The sequence below is a fragment of the Gossypium arboreum genome, chromosome 1, assembly GCF_025698485.1.
Source record: "Gossypium arboreum isolate Shixiya-1 chromosome 1, ASM2569848v2, whole genome shotgun sequence".
Taxonomy (NCBI): Eukaryota; Viridiplantae; Streptophyta; class Magnoliopsida; order Malvales; family Malvaceae; genus Gossypium; species Gossypium arboreum.
The window spans coordinates 8,944,860-8,963,027 of NC_069070.1; positions in this window are offsets into that span (position 1 = coordinate 8,944,860).

An 18,168-nucleotide genomic window follows, 5' to 3' on the forward strand; every position below is an offset into this window, starting at 1 on the left:
TTTTAAGTTTTCTTAACCCCCATTCATCTTTTACTTTATTAATATTTATTAAAGAAATAAAATTATCATCAGTCTCTGTGGATTCAACTCTATTCATTATTATCTGCAAATTTCTTTTTGAGTAGGAATTTAGTTTTGGTGGTTTCGACAACCGTATAAAGTGTCATTTGATGAGTATTTTAATTTTTTTTTATATTTTGTGGTAATGATATGAAATGAAATGAAAGAAAAAGAAGTGGATGCAAGAGGTGTTGAGAATTAGAAACAAATAGAAAAAGCTTGAAGGAAGGTCAAAAAAAAAGTTTTGTCAAGCCAATACTTGTAAGTACTTTTTGAATTCTTCCTATCATATAAAAAAAATTAGATGTAAGATATACGCTAATTTTGTAACACCCCACACCCGAGCCCTACGCCGGGACGGGATACAAGGTGTTACCACACTTAATCATATACATACAATCATTTCGATTTCATTAAGACTCGGTCAAATTAAAAACTTTTTCGAACTTTGTCTAAACTCCTTAATATGGGCCTACGAGGCCCCAAACATCCATTGGAAACCATTCGGGACCAACCCGAGTCCTTTAACTAACTTTAGAAAAATAACTCTTGAAATAGGGCACACGCCCTGTGGTCATTATAACATGGCCGTGCTGATAGCCCGTGTGACACACACGGCCTAAACATTTAGGGACACGCCCGTGTAGATTTATTTTTCAATTCGAACCTACAGGGGTTTTTACACAGCCTGACACACGCCCGTATCCATGGCCCGTGTCCCTCACACGGCCATGACACGCCCGTGTCTAAAAACCTTGACATTCTATTTCTGACGTCAACATCCAATTAGGGGCACATGGCCAAGGCACACACCTGTGGCTAGAGGCCGTGTCCTCCACACGGCTGAGACACACGACCGTGTCTCTGCCCTTGTGTTTATTACCATGCATACTGACTTGTAAAATTAACGTGCATGGGACACAAGGTCGTACAACATGCCCGTGGGGCTGACTGTGTGTCACACACGGCCTAGACATACGCCATTGTGTTTACCCGTGTGGACAATATAAGGCTATCTACCAAGCCCTTAGCCGCCTTGAAACACAATATAACAACATCCACCATACTAAAGATTAACATAACATGATTTCTCAATCCAACAACCACATTTAAGGTCTCTACACGTTTCACATATGCTTAAGCAACCAACAACTTTCTCATTCATGAAAGATCTTCTTGTATTCATATAATGACTTTCAATATTAGCCATTTTTCCATAGCCTTATACAAAATGAGTCAAATACTAAAACAAGCCAACACATTTGGCCCCAAAATAATGTGACACAAAACTCAAAGGTCAGGGTCCTATACATGCCATAATCAAAATAAAAGATCTAACTATACTAAGTGCTTTGGATGATAGTGTAGCTGGCTTCCCCGACGCAGGCAATGATCCTCGAGCTACTTTGGCGACACTATAAGAAAATGGAAAGAAAATAGGGTAAGCATAAAGCTTAGTAAGTTGCATGAAAATAATCATCAACTAATTATAGAACAATATGCACGTAACTTTTCATAGCTTATTCATGAATACCATAAATAAACATATGTACAACTTACTAATCACCATCCAATACAACTCATATTGCATACATTAAGCCCATATCTCATACATTTCAATTAGGTACATGTACCACTCATCACCTGAACATAACTTTTCTCATTTTTATATAAATCATAAACCTTTTGTTGAACCATTTTGAATACTACCGGATACTCAATAGCCCTAACATGGGCTAAGATGCCGACGCCATGTCCCAGACATAGTCTTACACTGGCTTTCATATAGCGAGGTCGATGCCATGTCCCAGACAGGTCTTACACTGGCTCTCATCTATCGGTGTCGATGCCATGTCCAAGACAAGTCTTACACTGACACACAACAAGCTGACGCCATGTCCCAGACAGGTCTTACACTAGCTTGTATACCGCGAAGCTGATGCATGTCCTAGACATATCTTACACTAGCTCTCGTCTCAATGCCGTTACATGTCCCAGACATGTCTTACACTGGCTCTCATGCTGTGGCTAATGCATGTCCTAGACATGTCTTACACTAGCACACATATCACCCATTATCACGATACAAATATCCAAGTCTATTCCAAATGTTCAACGAAAGTCTTTACTACGTAAATTTCTCAACGTGTTTTCTCATATTCAAAATCAAGACAATTTATGCCATATAAACTCAATTACACATCATAAAGATATAGTTGCATTATTAACATACAACTTACCTCAGATTACAAAATGTAGACGACTAGTTCGACTTAGTCCACTTGTTTTGCTTTTCATCAATCTAGGCCCGGATTTTGTAGTTCTTGATCTATAATGATAAAAATTCACAAATTTAATCATTTTATTGATCTAGGTACTCAACAATTCATAATTGGGCAAAATGATCATTTTGCCTTTAGACTTTCACAAAATGACCATTTTACCCCTAGACTTGAAAATTGATTTTTGTCACATTTTATCATTAACCAAGCCTATCCGAATAATTTTTATACTAGGACCAGCCCATAATTCTCATTATTTCACACATTTATCAACTATTTTACAACTTATGCAAAATGGTCCTTAATTAGGGTTTTCATGAAAACTACTTCACAAAAGTTGTTTATTTCACAACCATGATTTATTTTCTTCCATAAAATTTCAGAAAACAACACGAACTCTCTCATGGTAAAACCCTAGACTTTCAACCATTTTGCAAAATAGTCCTTTTATTTGAAAGCTCATGCTACAATGATTCTAAAAGTACAAAAATCATCAAGAAAAACCATCAAGATCACTTGTGAGGGTTACAAGTTCCTGAAATTTCAAGCTCCCAAAAACCGCACTTTTGCTAAAAATTTTGATGGAAAAGAAGGAAGAAATGAAAAAGATGATGGCTAGACACTGGGGTAATATTTTATTATACATTAAGTCACCTACCCATTTGACCATTTGAATTTCTTGTCCCCTATGGCCGGCCATCAGCTTCTAAGGGGTCTATTTTCCCTTTAAAGACCCTCATTTTTGGTTCTCCAGCTATTTGACACCTTTAGCTATCAAAATAGGGCTTTTGCACTTTATGCGATTTAGTCTTTTTTCACAATTAAGCATGAAATCGCTAAAATTGATTCACCAAAATTTTCATACTCTCATATAATCATGCCAAAACACATAAAATAATATTAAAACTAATTTCTTTGACCTCGGATTAGTGGTCCCGAAACTACTATTCCGACTGGGCCCAAAATCGGGTTGTTACAAATTTGATAGCTATGTAAATAATATAAACTTGATGATTATATATATAAAAATATATTTAGAAGTTGAGAAACAAATTATGAAAAGTGTTAATATGAGCAAATTAGAGAAAGAATTCAAGTGTTATTTATGTGTGTTCCTTATATGTGAAATAAGAGATTAAATTGTAAAGTGTGGAAGATTATTGTAGATATGAAAATTTGAAAATTAGATTATATTTATAATGTAAATTGGGTTTATATTAGTGATAATTTTTGTGTAGACAAGTCTTGAGTTTGTGGAATATAGATGGCATGCAATTAGGAATACTTAGCGCGCTCATGAATTTAGCACTTCGGTTCTTGTGTTTTATCACTTCTAGTGTTTTGCAAAAATCTGCACTCACATATTCATGTATTTCATGATAACATTCTGTATATCTTTTTTGTTCACACAAGTCCACTATGGTAAGTGAAAGTGTGCTAATTAATTAGCTAATATGAATTTTTATCTTTGAATAAATTTTTTTAATCATGTTAATCATATTTATGTACTTTTAATTATTTTAGTTCAACTTGTTTTTAGTTAGAATTTTAATGAGAGGAGTTGGTTCGTATTAAAAAATAAAATTTACCATAATTAACAATCTTTGCATTAAGCAAAATTTTCAGCTAATTTAGCAACATTCAAGATGCATACTTCTTACATTAAACCTTGAAAAAATGTAAATAGTTGCAATGATAAATTCTGCACCCACTAAATTATATTATCATGGAGTAATCATAATCAACTAGCAAGAACATGAATTTTATCCAATTAATATGTGAATATAAACCATTTAGACTACAAAAATATTAATAATCGTTTCACTTTTTGCTATTATTTAAATTAGTGCCTTATGGGAAGTTATTTAATTAAAATAATGCTTAAGTGTATAACTATTAACTTAACCTCCATCATAAATATGTTCTCAATATGAGTCATCGCGGGATAATCTCAACATGAATCATATATGACTAGTTGTCCTCTTAAAGGAATCACACCTAATGAGCCCTCATGATATTACTTATTGTGGGTATGGCCAGGGTAAAACTGGATCAAAATATTATCAAGCTATCACTTATAAATCATTAATGGAGGCAGTGAGTCTTATTTAGAGACCTTCTCCCACTCAATCTTTTATAAACATGCAAGGTTTTTATTATTCTAATTTTATGGATGAATGATTAAACGTATAGATAATATCAAGTGACATTCTTTCCTAACCTAAATGACATGCTTAATCATATATGCATGACATGCTTATCAATTTCATTCAACATTCAATCATACAATATATTATTAATAACAAATTCAAAATTTAAAATAAATTGGATCTAACTAGCCAAAAGTTTCCATGGTTCCATCCAAAGAAAAAAAAATTGTAAAAGGATTACAAAGTCTTCCAAAAGCATACTTTGTGCCTTAAACTTTTCCAGGCAATCTACCTGCATAAATACTCCACACTAATTGATCTATTCTCGATTAAAACTTTGTTTTTCATCATAAACCAAAAGTTAAAAAAAATGTTTCACTTCCCTTAGTTTTTGAACCTGCTATTCAATATAAATTTTTTTCACGATGGCTGAAACTTTGGTCACATGAAAAATCTAAAGTTTTGCATCAAACGAACTTTAGGAAGTCAATCCAAAATGTCTTAAACCAAAAAATTGAATGTCGTTCTGTGTTGTAGTGCTTGCCCCACACGTCAGGGCACCTCGAGGGAGCCTAGCGTATACATTGTGATGCACGACCCGTATGTTGTGGCATTTCGAGGGCACTTGGCTCATGTGTAGCAACACACAACCTACACGGTGCAATGTCCTTGGGTGGTGAAAGCCCATGTTGTGGCACTCCGCCTGAGTCCTCTTTTGATTCTCATGGACTTCTGCCTATCTTTTATGATCTCATACATGCTTTCTCAAAATATGATCTTTTCATGATGTCCAAAACTTTGATCACATGAAAAATCTAAAGTTTCACATCAAATATATTTCAAACACTAGATAAAAAAAAAAAAACTTGTCATGGTAAATTCAAAGTTCCCAATGAGGTGTGCCGATTTGGCCATTGAACTGGTATATCATATCCGTTTCAAATTTCGTCACAAGATTTCTAGCTTGTTTTTGGCTTATAAGATTTTCTAATTGCTGAAAATTAAAAAACCTGCATAGAAATGATAGTCTACAGTCTAATTCTAGTAATCACAACTTTGGAAAAATTACATAATAACAGTGATTATACAACAAAAAAACACCAATTCACATATATCAAACGAAAACATGCATAACATTAAGACCACTTTTTATCAATTTAATCAAACAAGAGAAAAATGAATAAATTTGGTCTTCAATTTATACTAGTAGACATAGCACAACTTGACTTTGATACTAATTACTTAAAAAATAGGTTATGAAAAACAAATTTAGCTACACAACAGAATTTCTGAATTTTACATAAAACAAGATCTTTCTAAGCTGGGTAGATTTGTCAAATCTTAGATCTAGCACGCAAATCCTTTTAACTTTCAACTGAATAATCTTCTTTACTATTCTTGAACCCTTAAATGCTGAGAGAGTGGGCCTAATTTAGAACTAAACATAGGATGAAAACTAAGACTTTCAAGTGGTAAAAGCCGACTCTCTGTAGGAAAAATCCAAAATAAAAATTGAATCTCACAAAATTAAATTATAATCGTCAATGATTATTCAATTATAATCTCACAAATTTGAACTACAAGTACTCACGGAAAATAGAATTTATTTGAGTTCAGAAAAATAACCCAAATCAATTTTTCACTAAAATTCGATAGAGTATGTAACATCCCATTTTTTAGTGGTGTTGGGAATAGTAATTATAGGACCACAGTTCTGGCTAGTAAGTCAATGTTTTATTGATTTTTTAATATTTATAGGGATTTTATGATGTATTATTCGAGTTTGATTAATAAATTTTAATATTTAGTTAGGTAATTAAGTAAAAGGGACTAAATAATTAAAGTTATAAAAGTTAGTGGTTATTAGTTAAAAGTAGTATAAAGCGTAAGTACTTGAATTGTTGGCCTTATATGGTAATTAGACAATTATTAAATACAATGGACGGTCATGGTTGTTAATTTGTGAAATTTTAAGTAATTTTTAAGGGCAAAAGGGTAATTAAGTTAACTGTAAATTAAGTAAAAGAACTATCATCTTTCTTCTCTAAATTGCCGAAATTGAAAGGGGAAAGAACCACCACGGAAGGAGCTTTGTTTGGTTAGCTTGTTTTCATTACATGATCAAGAGACGAGTGGATCATTTGTTAATCGTGGGAAAGAGAAGGTCGTCGAGTAATCTTCAGTTTTGGGTATATATCAAAGTTTGTTAAGTTTCTATTGATGTCTGGGTTATAATTTGATATTAATATTATTAATTGCACTTATATATATATTGAGTTGTCACTATAGTGAGTAATTAGATTTAGAAGAAGTAGAAATGAATTTCTAAAAAGATTTCGATGGATCGAGTAAAAGCTTTATACGAGAAATTTATGTATGAATATATGTTCTGGACCATCACTCTTGCATTTGTTACGGAGTCGGATTTAGCCTGATTTAGCTATCCATTGTCATTTAATACGTTTACCTAGCTCTGGCCAAGCTAGTTTATCTATGTTGTCATTAGTTTAACCCGTAACGGTAACCTGACGCAACCAATCTGTACCTGACTGGCTCTTATGAGCATTATATGTTTCTAGATTTACATATTGAATACTTCTACAACGATCCATCGGAATAATAAAAGTGATCTAACGCGAAATTGTTTCAACGAAGTATAACAAGCTATGAATTTTGAGTATCTGTATGTTTAAATGTTACTGACTGTGAAATTTTGAATCATGTTGAAACAAGGTTGAATTTCAATTGATTATATGCTCATAGTTGTTTAATGAACATAGAAAGTAGAGTATTGATTTTTTTGGAAGCTTACTAAGTACTTCTTTTGCTTGCTTTTGTTATTAATTTCTTATGTAGACTTTGAACTTTTGGAGGATATTGTTTAGATTGTCGAAGCACACACAGATCTTCATCACCTTATGGTAGATTTTGAAGTCATGACTTTTGGTTAAACATGGCATGTAATTAGAGTGTTGTTATGCAAATGTGTGAACATGATTTAGGACCTTGTTTGTATATAACCTTAATACTAATTTAGTGTTTATACTAACATTATAGGTGTCTTTTGATAATATTTGAAGTAGCTCATGATAGTTTAGTTTTGGTTGTGATGGATAATATGAAAATAAACTATATAGTTTAGTAGAATTATCTTTGATGAATGTGATTTGTTTAGTTTTTGAGATGTGGTGTCAATGAGGACACATTGGTTAGTTATTTAGGTGATTAAATGGAAAAATAATTGTCTTTTGTGGTAAAGTAACTTTTTGGCATGAATTGAATATTCTAAGATAAGATTTTTACCACTTTTGAGATAACTATTGATACTTTGGTATATAGTATCAATACTTGACTAAATGAATAGTATCTAAATAAAACAGAATGTCAAAATGGTATTGATTTTAAGTTGAATATCGATGCTTTTCATAAAATATTGATACCACTAACTAGTTATTGATACCATTTCTTTTCAAAGAAAACTGAATTGAATTTTGGTATCGATTTTTCTAAAAGGTATCAATTAGGTATTGATACCAACTACGGAACTTTCATTTTTAGCTTTAAAAATTATTGTTTCGAGATTAAATTCTTTTATATGATTGAAGTTTGCAAATAGATCCTCTTGGAGTTTTAAAATCAAATTATATATATTAGTTTACATGTGATTGATGTTTTAAACTATTCTATAATCTTATTTGATTGAAGCAGGTCATTCTACTGGTATCATCGAAGGTAGATATCATAAAATGGTTTAATTCTTAGATGTTTATAATTGGAATAGTCTTGTTATATATCCAAGTTTTAGCTTTCAAGAGGGGATAAATAGTGACAATTGTTATTGTTTGAAAATGTAAAAGTTCTTAATTGTACTATAATGCTCGTAGCTCTAATTTGATGATGTAGATGGGTTAGGGGGTGTTACATTTAGTGGTATTAGAGATATAGTTAAGTAGGTTCTAGAACTAAACATAGCGTATATCGAGTCTAGAATTATATGCCATATTAACTAGTAAAGTGTGTGATGCTCGTAAATCGATATGAAAATGTTTTCTTTTATAGATTATTAAATGGCCGAAAGAAATAATCCTGTTGATAATGACGAAGTTGAAAGTCATGCTCCAAGTTCCGATGAAGGAGCAAGCCAAGAGATGTCTGGATCTCAATTACCTAGAAGTGGAGATCATAATACTTTCTTTCATATGATGAATGAGGTGTTTACACAGTTTATGCAAAATAATCCAATAGCTTCATAACCTCCACCCCCTCCTGTATTTGTTTCTACACCCACTCATCCTTAGAATATAACTCAGGTACCTGTTCATCGACCTTCTACTGATAAAATTCGTAAATATGGAGTTGAGAACTTTCGTGGATTGTACAATTAAGATTTGGCTAAAGCCAAATATTGGTTAGAAAATGTGCAACGTGTCTTTGATGAATTGAATTGTACTCCTAAAGATAGTTTGAAATATGTCATTTCATTGTTAAAAGAATATGCTTATCAATGGTAGGTTACTCTAACAACAGTAGTTTCGAAAGATCACGTAACATGGGAATTCTTTCAAAATAAATTTAGAAAGAAGTATGTCAGTCAGCTATATTTGGAGGACAAGAAACGTGAATTCTTAGATCTAAAATAGGGAAGCATGCATGTTGTTGAATATGAGCGTAAATTTATGAGTTTGAGTAAGTATGCTCAGGAACAACTAACTTCTCAAGCTGAAATGTGTGCTAGATTTGAAAGGGGATTGAATGAAAATATATGGACAATGGTGGGAATGTTTGAAATTTAAAAAAATGTGGTATTATCTGAACGTACCTAGAAAATAGAAGAAATTTGGAAAGACAAGAAGCGAGCTAAAGTCAGGAAAGAAACTTCGAGCAAACAAAATGACTTCAGAAATTTTTCTGCAGCTTCACCAAAGAAACCAAAAGAGTACAGTAGTCAATTTGTTCCTATTACTTGGAATACAAGAAAAAGTACATTCAGACAGTTTCCTTCAAAGACTCAAGCTACCTCAGTGGCAAATGTTGATAGCATTTGGAACATGGACACTTCTACCTATAAGCACTGTGGAAAACTTCATTTGGGAGAGTGTCGAATCAAATCAGGGGCATGTTGTCGCTATGGCTCACATCAACTTTTAATCAGAGAAGGTTCAAATAAAGTTGAATCTAGTTCAGAACGAGTTGACAAGTCTACACATGCATCATAGAGGGGCAGAAAATCGAGACCTGAAAATACCTTTAGAATGAGTCGAATGGAATTGCGCAATACAACTTTTAAGTATGAAGGTAGGGTACCAACAAGAACTTACGCGACTCGAGCTAAAAAGGAAGCTACGAGTCTTGATGTCATTGCTTGTACTTTCACTATTTTTGATGTTATTCTTATTGCATTAATTGATCCTAGATCCACACATTCTTATATATGTACAACATTAGCTTCAGAAAAGAAAATAATCGTAGAGTTCACTAAATTTGATGTTATAGTGTCAAATCTGATAGGTCAGAGTGTGATAGTTAATAAAGTTTGTAAAAACTATCTACTAAAAATCCAAGGTTACGAGTTTCCTACTGATTTGATGTTATTACCATTTGATGAATTTGATGTTATTCTGGGAACAGATTGGTTAATAGTTCATGATGCATTTGTTAGTTGCAAATAGAAAAAAATTGTTTTGAAACATTTGAATGGAGATTTGCTTAGTATTGAAACAAAATGAACTAGTTTTATGCCCAATATGATATCAGCTCTAACTGTAACACCCCTAACCCATATCCATCACCGGATAGGATTACGAGGCATTACCAGGCTTATACACTAGCATTTATATAAAACTGAGTCAAAAATTTGCATCCCAAATCAAAACATTTCATATTTCACCATAAAGAACCTAATATGGGTCTACGGGGACCAATACATGCTTTGAAAGTGGTTCGGGACTAAACCGGTAACTTTAGAAATTTTACCTTGAAGATAAGGGCACACGCCCGTGTGGCCTGGGACATGGCCATGTGGCCAGCCCGTGTGGAATTGTGACTTGCAATTTCTTAAGTATCAAAGGGGCACACGGCCTGGGCACACGCCCATGTGGCTAGGCCGTGTGGTAAACTGATTTTTCACCATTTTTAAGCCATTTTCACATGATTTTGACATACGACCATGCTTGAAACCCGTGTCCCTCACACGACCAAGACACACGGTCGTGTCTTTTACCCGTGTACTATATTGACTTCATATATAAGGATACAGGGGACATACGGTCATTTCACATGCCCGTGGGCTGTCCGTGTGTTACACTCGGCCTAGACACACGCTTGTATATACCATCCAAACTTAACCATTTTCCTGCATGAAAACTTACAAGTATATACCATCCATTTCAACCAATTTCCAATATTCAAATTGATATGTTCTTATTTTCAATCATGCTTTTAAACTTACTCTCACAGAAAATTCGGCAATTTATATTCATGGAACAACTCATGATACAATACCTTACCATATCATCATTTAAACATACATTACTAGTCATTCCAATGGCTAGATTACAAACCAACATTTTTAAGTATTACTTGTCTACATTAGTCTATACATGCCATTATATCAAAATAAGTCTAATTTTTGCCAAAATCAAGGGATTGATAGTGTGATGATAACTCTAATCCCAAATCCAACCTTCACCAGCTTTGAGCACTATAAAACAGGAAAAATAAACCTAGTAAGTATTAATGCTTAGTAAGTTCATATAACCAAAATACACTTATCGTTCATGTTCATTAAGTAATTCACACATTAAGTAATAAGTCCATTAACTTAGTCAATTAGAAAATAAGGCCTATACACAATCATTCAACCAATTGATTAGTTTCCAAAAATACTAAAATGCATAGATGAGCTCATCATGCCATTTTTCTTTATATCACTATGTATATTGTTACCGCTGAATTATTAAATTTCTGATGGACCTTTTCCTTTCTAGTTGTACACTTGAAGTGTACATTCCTTTCCAAGTGGTATACACAAAGTATACATTTCCTTTTCATATGGTATACATAAAATATACCTAACCTTTCCAAGTGTACACACAAAGTGTACATAGCCTTTTCAAATTGTACTATTTGGGTACATAAGTCCTTTTCAAGTATTACCCTTTCGGGATACATTTCCCTTTTCATAATGAGATCAAAAGATTATCCTTTAGGGACAACCTTTATTGCAACATATGCAAGATCTCATATTCACGGTAATCACCTGTACAATCGGAAATCAATATTCATACGGATTCATGCACCATTTCATCATTTATATAAGTCACAAATCAATAATTGTTTATTACATGTACTTACCGAATACAAGACATGATGCATATAGTTTAACAATCAATTCAACACATTTATATGCTTAATTTAGTTATACGAATTTACCTTGATAATTGATCATATCTACTAATCCGAAACTTTTTCTTTCCCTCGATTTTTTTCTATGTACGACACTTCCGGATCTATATAAATAAATTTAATCATCAATTCTATGATTTTTACATTCAATCAAGGCTATTTCACATTTTAGGCAAAAGTACCATTTTTCCCCTAAACTTTTAATTAATTCCAATTTCGTTCCTAGGCTCGAAAATTGAAATTCATCCAATTTACTCCTTATTCCAAGCTTATTCAAAATTCTAATATAACTTTACAGCACATGTATTTCATAAATTTTAGAATTTTTCCAAGAATTTCACTACTTTCCAATTTAATCCCTACACATGTTTTCACTAAAAATCTCCTTGTATAAGTGATTTATCTATCAATAATCTTTCATTTTCTATCAAAAAACTTTCAATTTACAGCATATTCATCCATAGGTAATTTTCTAAACTTTGGTTTTCTTTCAATGTAATCACTCAAATAAAGAAATTAAGCTTTCCCGATGTCAAAAATATAAAAATTACTAAAAACTGGACATAAAACTTATCAATTCAATCTTGAAAAGCTTCCTTTCTCTCTCCTAGGGTTTCCATGTATTTTATGAAGAAGAAGATGATATAAAATGAGTTTTAATTCAATTTAATCATTTATCACATATTATTTAATTTAATTTCCATTTTAGTCCTTAACTTTTTTCAAATTTTCCATGGATGACTCGTTAAAAATATCTACATGTTTTCCATCAATGGTCTAATTGCCATATAAGGACTTCTCACTTTTAATTCTATAGCTATTTAATCCTTATAACTACTAGAATTCAACTTTGACATTTTTTTCAATTTAGTCTCTTTTTACAATTAGACACATAATTGATAAAATTTTTCGATAAAATTTTTCATACAATATTCTTATCATAATACCTATCATTTTATGAAATTTAAATAATTTCATTTTTCAAACTCGGATTTGTTGTCTCGAAACCACTATTCCGATTTCACTGAAATTGGGTTGTTACAACTGTCCTCCCTTAAGGATTTTTGTCCTCGAAAATCTTACTAGTGAAGAGATCTGAGTACTGCCTTTTCATGATATCTTCAAGTTCCCAAGTAGCTTCTTCAATTCCATGTTTCTGCCAAAGAACCTTTACCAATGCTATCTTTTTATTTCTCAACTCTTTTGTTTCCCGTGCTAAGATCTTAATTGGTTCCTCATTATATGTCATGTTGGGCTGAATTTCCACTTCTGTTGGAGAGATAACATGTGATGGATCCGATGGATACCGTCTTAACATTGACACATGAAAAACATTGTGAATTCTTTCAAGTTCTGGCAGTAATGCTAATCGATAAGCTACCGATCCAATTCTTTCACTGACCTCATATGGTCCAATAAACTGAGGACTTAATTTTCCTTTACGGCCAAACCGGAGAACTTTCTTCTAGGGTGAAACTTTCAAGAGTACCTTATCACCAATCTCAAACTTAATTTCTTTTCTTTTAAGATCAGCATAAGACTTTTGTCTGTCTGAAGTTGCTTGCAGGTTGTCTTGTATCACCTTTACCTTTTCTTTAGTTTCCCGAATTAAATCAATACCATGAATCTTCTTTTTACTAAGCTCTGTCCAATACAATGGAGTTCTACATTTTCGACTATACAAAGCTTCATACGGTGCCATTTTGATGCTGGATTGGTGACTATTATTATAAGCAAACTCAACCAAAGGCAAATAATTTTCCCAGTTACCTTTAAACTCAAGTACACAATATCGTAACATGTCTTCCAAAATCTGTATCACTCATTCTGATTGGCCATCAGTTTGGGGATGAAATGCAGTACTAAAATGCAACTGTGTCCCCAATGCTTCTTGCAATTTATACCAAAATCAGGATGTAAATCTAGAATCCCTATCAGTAACAATAGAAACCGGTAGACCATGCAATCTAACAATTTCAGAGACATACAATTCGGCTAATTTATCCAATGAAAAGTCCATACGTACCGATATGAAATGTGCCGACTTTGTTAACCAGTCAACAACTACCCAAATGGCATCTTTCTTTCTTGGTGACATAGGCAATCCCATTACAAATCCATGGTAATCCTTTCCCATTTCCACTCCGATATATTGATTGGCTGTAATAACCCTGAAAGCACCTAATGCTCAGCTTTCACTTATTGACATATTTAACATTTGGCTACGAACTCAGAAATATCTCTTTTCATTCCTGGCCACCAATACATCTTTTTCAAATCATTATACATTTTATTACTACTGGGATGAACTGACATTGTACCATTATGAGCTTCATACAAAATCTTTTGTACCAGTTCTGATTTTTTCGGAACACATATTCTGTTTTTAAACAACAAGCAATCGTCAAACCCAATTTGAAACTCTGAATCAGAATTCTTTTGACATTGCTTCCTTTTAACTTTCAACTCATTGTCACTCTTCTGTGCTTTATAGATTTGTTGTGTAAATGTCAATCTAGCTTTTAATTCAACTACAACCGAACCATCATCTAAACAAGATAACTGGGTGTTCATTACTCTTAAAGTAAACAAAGATTTCCTACTCAGTGCATCCGCCACAACATTGGCCTTTCTCGGATGATAGTCAATAATCAAATCATAATCCTTTATTAACTCGAGTCACCTACGTTGTCTCAAATTCAAGTCTTTCTGTGTCATTAAATACTTCAGACTTTTATGGTCAGTGTAAATATGACATTTTTCACCATATAAATAATGCTGCCATATTTTAAATGCAAACACTATGCCTGCCAGTTCAAGATCATGTATCGGGTAATTTCTTTCATGTGGTTTAAGTTGTCTTGAAGCATAAGCAACCACTTTACCTTCTTGCATCAAAACACAACCTAAACCATTTAAAGATGCATCACTATAAATTACAAATTCCTTACCCGATTCAGGTTGTACTAATACAGGTGCTTTAGTCAACAAAGTCTTCAGTCTATCAAAACTCTGCTGACATTTATCATTCCACTTGAATTTTACATCTTTCTGTAACAAACAAGTTATCAGAGAAGCAATCATTGAAAATCCTTTAACAAACCTCTGATAATATCCGGTTAAGCCCAGAAAACTTCTGACCTCTGACGCGTTCTTTGGTGGACTCTAATTAATAATTGCTAAAATTTTTCTCAGGTCAACTCTGATGCCTTCAACAGATACAATGTGACTAAGAAAGCTAACTTCTCGTAGCCAAAATTCACATTTACTAAACTTGGCATACAATTGTTTTTCCCGTAAAGTTTTTAACACAATCCTCAAATGTTCAGCATGTTCATCTTCACTTCGAGAATAAACTAAAATATCATCTATGAAAACCACGACAAACCTGTCTAGGTACGGTTTGAAAATCTTGTTCATTAAATCCATAAACACCGCTGGTGCATTTGTTAATCCAAATGGCATCACCAAGAATTCGTAATGACCATATCTGGTTCTGAAAACTGCCTTTGGAACATCTGAATCCTTCATCCGGAGCTGGTAATAACCCGAATGAATATCAATCTTTGAAAATACAATAGCTCCCTTCAACTAATCAAATAAGTCATCAATTCGAGGCAGTGGATATTTATTCTTTATAGTGACTTTGTTGAGTTGCCGGTAATCAATACACAACCTCAAAGATCCGTCTTTCTTTTTTACAAATAACACCAGAGCACCTCATGGTGAGAAATTAGGTCGAGCAAAACCCCTGTCAATTAATTCAACTCGGCAGGAGCCATTCGATAAGGTGCTATCGATATTGGTGTTGTTCCCGGAATTAGATCTATAGAGAATTCCACTTCTCTGGTAGGTGGTAAGCTAGGTAATTCTTTCAAAAATACGTCTGGAAACTCAGATAAAACTGGCACAGATTGAATCTTTGACTCGGTTACCTTAGTATCCAACACATAAGCAAGGTAAGCATCATACCCCTTCCTCATACATTTCTGTCCTGCTATTGCTGAAATCATATTAAATAATCCATCTAGCTTGTCAGATTCAACATGAAGTAACTCACCGTCTTGACATTTCAACACAATATACTTCTGCTTACAATTAACCACTGCATCATGTTGGGTTAACCAATCTATTCCCAATATCACATCTAATTTATCAAAAGGCAGTAGCGTTAAATTAGCCAAGAAACATTTACCCTTTTACCATAAGTGGATAGTTTTTACAAACTTTATCCACTTTTACACATTAACCCAAAGGATTTGAAACTTCCACCACAAATTCAGTGAATTCAACAGGTAAATTTTTAACATTTACTAAATTTGTGCATATATACGAGTGTGTGGAACCAGGATCAATTAATGCAGTAATATCAGTATCTAACAAAGAAAAAGTACCAGTAATGACATCCGACATCAAGCATCTTCTGGGCATGTATAACATACGTTCTTGCAGGAGCTCGAGCCTCAAATTTAGCATTTGAATCTTTTGTAGTGCTTCACTACTACGACATTTCCGGATGTCTAAGTGGTCCGCCTAATAAAGCGATACTACTTGGTTTTAAAGTCTGTTCAATATTTCTTTCAACTATTTTCGGACAATCTCTTAAAAGGAGATCATGTGAACCACATTTGCAACATGCACCGGTTTTCATTCGACATTCCCGTAATGAAATTTGTTATAGTGTTTACATTTTCGCTTCACGTTTCCACACTTCCAACACTAGTTCTTGATAGTGACGAAGACTTGAGATTAAAGCGTTGAGAACCACGTTCTTTACATGAATACCCAACTGAAGAAGTAGATCCTTGTTGATACCTCTTTGATTTCTTTGAAGAAAATTATTGAGACCTACTAATAGGTCTTTTCCTAGAGGATCGGGCTTCTCTGTTTGCCTTATTCTTTTCTTTACTTAGCTTTTCAGCTTTCTTTGCACGATCAGCAAGTGCTGCAAACTCTCTTATTTCCAAAATACCAATCAGTAATTTTATATTTTCATTTAATCCTTCCTTGAAACGTTTACACATTTCTACCTCTGTTTGGACTCATTCACTAACATATTGGCTTCACCGAACAAACTCCACTTCATATTCTACAACGATCCTGTTCCCTTGCTTTAATTCTAAAAATTCTTTCCTTTTCTGATCTAGGAATCTTTGACTAGTATATTTCTTTCTGAATTCAGATTGAAAGAATTCCCAAGTAATATTTTCTTTTGGAACCGTTGAACTTACAATTTTCCACCAATGATAAGCTGTGTCCTTTAACAAAGATATATCACATTTCAAGCATTCAGCTAGAGTACATGATAATCCATCTAACACTCGAGTAGTATTTTCCAGCCGGAATTCAGCTTTTCTGGATCATCTTCAATTGTAGCTCTAAATTCCTCAGCTCCATATTTTTTGAGTTTATCCACTAGAGCCTTACCAACTTTAACAGTTTCAGTACTCGATGGTCTCTCAAGCACAGTCTGAGTATTTGGTGGGGGAGGTTGTGATTGAAAAACAGCAGAATTTCTTCTCAAATATTCAGGAAACCATTTATCCAACATTTCAAAGAAAACCTCTTTATCATATTCACTTCGGCCCTCTGATTCGGACCTTCTACTACTACTACTACCATTTGCAGCTCGTCGTAGAAGCTTGAGAAGTATTTTCAACTTCCTTAGATTCTGCTCTTGCTCGGTTAGAAGACATTTACTATATGAAAAACACATTTAAAATGGTTAGGAGATATCACACTATCATTAATTATTTAATGGCATGTATAGCTAAATTCACACTTGCTATGTTAGTTCAAGAATCGGCTAAACTGTAGCTCTAATACCAATAAATATAACACCACTAACCCATATTCGTCATCAGAATAGGATTACGAGGCATTACCGGACTTATACACTAGCATTTATATAAAACCGAGTCAAAAATTTGCATTCCAAATCAAAACTTCTCATATTTCACCATAAAGTCCCTAATATGGGTCTACAGGGCCCAATACATGTTTTGGAAGTGGTTCGAGATTAAACCGGCAACTTTGGAAATTTTACCTTGAAGATAAGGGCACACGCCCATGTAGCCTGGGACATGATCGTGTGGCCAGCCCGTGGGGATCCCATGGCCGTGTGGCCAGCCCGTGTGGAATTCTGACTTGCAATTTCTTAATTATCAAAAGGACACACGGCTGGGCACACGCCCATGTGGCTAGGCTGTGTGGTAAACTGATTTTTCACTATTTTTAAGCCATTTTCACATAATTTTGACACGCGACCATGC